Source organism: Frankliniella occidentalis, unplaced genomic scaffold (assembly GCF_000697945.3).
Source record: "Frankliniella occidentalis isolate FOCC.00 unplaced genomic scaffold, Focc_3.1 Scaffold341, whole genome shotgun sequence".
Lineage (NCBI taxonomy): Eukaryota > Metazoa > Arthropoda > Insecta > Thysanoptera > Thripidae > Frankliniella > Frankliniella occidentalis.
In genome coordinates this window covers 231,726-233,921 of record NW_026267464.1, presented here as the reverse complement: position 1 = coordinate 233,921, position 2,196 = coordinate 231,726, and the positions used below count along the sequence as shown (strand labels likewise).

The following is a 2,196-nucleotide window of genomic DNA, read 5'->3' as shown; positions in this document are numbered from 1 at the left end:
GGGGGGGTAAGCGGCACCTAGACCCTCCAGCAGACTACTCACTCAGTCCCGCGGGCGAGCGGGTCGTTGGAGTGGGGGCCAAAATATACGATAAACGTCCAATGTGGCGCAGGTCCAGCGGTAAACGAGACGGCTAACGTTACGAGCCCGTTACGGCAGAGAGCGCGGCGAGCGTTTGGCCTTATCGGATTGTCACACGGGTGTCCCGGTGACAAACGTCTCCTCGGGGCGCCGTGCGTGTGGGACCGTATAGCGGAGGCACGTGTGAGCAGCCAAGGACCGAGCGGCGGTCCAGGGCCTGACTTTGCTTCTAGCCAACTGCACAATTAAGCCAAACCCTCAATGTGTGAAAAAGATGTGCCCTAAGGCAAGTAAAGCGGCTTAGTCAGGGACGATAGGAAATTTGGAGCTGCCGTTTTATTTAGTGAATGTTGCATTTCAACGAGTGCTGGTAAAGTGATCTGGCATTTCGTTAGAAATCGCAGTTCATAAACATCACTTTTCAGCCGGAGGCCTTGCCACTGCTTGAGCGTTGGCCACCGTGCAGGTCGCGGTGCACTCCCGTAAACTCCCTGCGCACGCCGACGGCATGCACTCGGTCCATTAAGGCGTGACATGTATGTCGGCCCCTTAGGCGGGCAGTGGGCCCGGCGCGCGCGAGGTCCGCGGCGCCAGCTGAGGTGGAGCTGGAGAAAGCCTCCTCCCCGCAGAACAGAACGCTCGCCAGGACAATCCTTTGCGGACGGGGCACCGGGCACGGGCCGTTGATTGCGCTCATTTGCATGTCGGGAGCGGCCGGCTGGCCGGTGGGTCGGTATGCCAGGGGCACCGGGTCGCCGGGCCCGGCTATGATATCCCGGCGGACGCATAGTGTGGAGTCTGCGCCGGCCAGGCCAGTGCAGCCTTCCGGGTGACGCCGCCGCGCCGCCAGGACTCGAGTTTGTTTGCGCAGTGTGCGGGCCACCACCAGCTCGCCCACCAGCGCCTTTGGAGAACCCGTCTCGTTTTCATGTTTATAACGACCATGGCCTTCCAACACTCGAACACCGCGTCGCCCCGTCTCCCTCTCTCTCTTCCTTCCTTCTTGTCTCTCTCGTTTCACTCTCCTGACCAGTTCCCTTAAGGCGCTGCTGCCCCTCCCCTCTCCATACTTCTCTCTTTCTCTCGCCGTCTCTCTCACTCCCTCACTCGCGGTGCTCACTCGCGCACGCCAAGGTCCTCCACACATGGATACGGCCGGGGCATGGAGGAGGATTGCACTAACCGACGGTATTTTCTCGCCGTTACAACAACGACCCTGCCCTGCTCCGTCCCTGCGGCGAATCAAACCTTACTCGTCCAACAAAAAATTAAAATAAAAGTGGGAAACGGTACTCCGCCGTTGAGGCGACGTAGGCTCGGCGCCTGCAGATGCGGTGATAGGCAACCCGCTGCGCTCGGGTGACCGTCGACGGCCTACCCAAACCCCTGGTGCGTCGCGCGCGCGCCAACGCGCACACTCACACCAGCGCAGCCCAGGCCTTATCTCTGTCTCCTTTTTTCACAGCCACATATTTATTTTGATAAACGAAAACACACAAAAAATGCGGTAGTGATTAGTGCCCATTAATGAGCGGGTTGACAAGACTATGGTCAAGCAAGCAGGTCAAGACAGAGGGGGTAAAGGTCCCGCGCTTAACATTTTAACTTCGTATTGAGCGCACGGTTGGGCGTGTTTAGAGCTCCACGTACGGTACGTATATACTGTGGCATGAGCACAGTGTGGTCATGCCTGCCATCGTCCTGACCAGATATCTAAAGTACCAAGATGACCTTATTTTTTTTTCTAAAATCAACTCGCTGCGTTTTTTCTACCGAAATTGGAAACGCGATATTTTCACCGCGGTCGGCCGCCCAAACAGCACTCTTACCTCTTTGCCTCTGCCGCCGTCCCGAGTCGTCCGCTCGCGGGTCGCCGGGCTGTTCGCGGGCGCGGGCCGCCGCTCAGCGCGCGGCTAGCGCGCCGACCAGACTCGCCCACCTCCTCGCCGCCATCGCCGCCTGGTCAGCCGCCTCCCTCTCGCCGTCGTCTGCTGTGGCTTGACGCTGACAGACAGCTCGGCTGGCAGGCCCGGCCGTTGCCGCCGCCGCGCAGCCCGCCCACCCGCGGCCGCCTAACCTCACTCTCTTCGATCACAAGAAGCCGGCGCCTGGCGA

The 2,196-nt window shown here is 59.8% G+C and overlaps 1 protein-coding gene across 1 annotated transcript in view; it reads right to left on the bottom strand.

Moving 5' to 3' along the window:
* LOC127751099 (esterase SG1-like) overlaps positions 1 to 1,976 on the bottom strand; it is a 28,097-nt gene extending 26,121 nt beyond the window's left edge. The window contains exon 1 of the mRNA XM_052274152.1: positions 1,911 to 1,976. The gene's annotated coding sequence lies outside the window, so the exon portion shown is untranslated. The remainder of the gene's footprint in view (positions 1 to 1,910) is intronic.
* Positions 1,977 to 2,196: the final 220 nt, after the last annotated feature.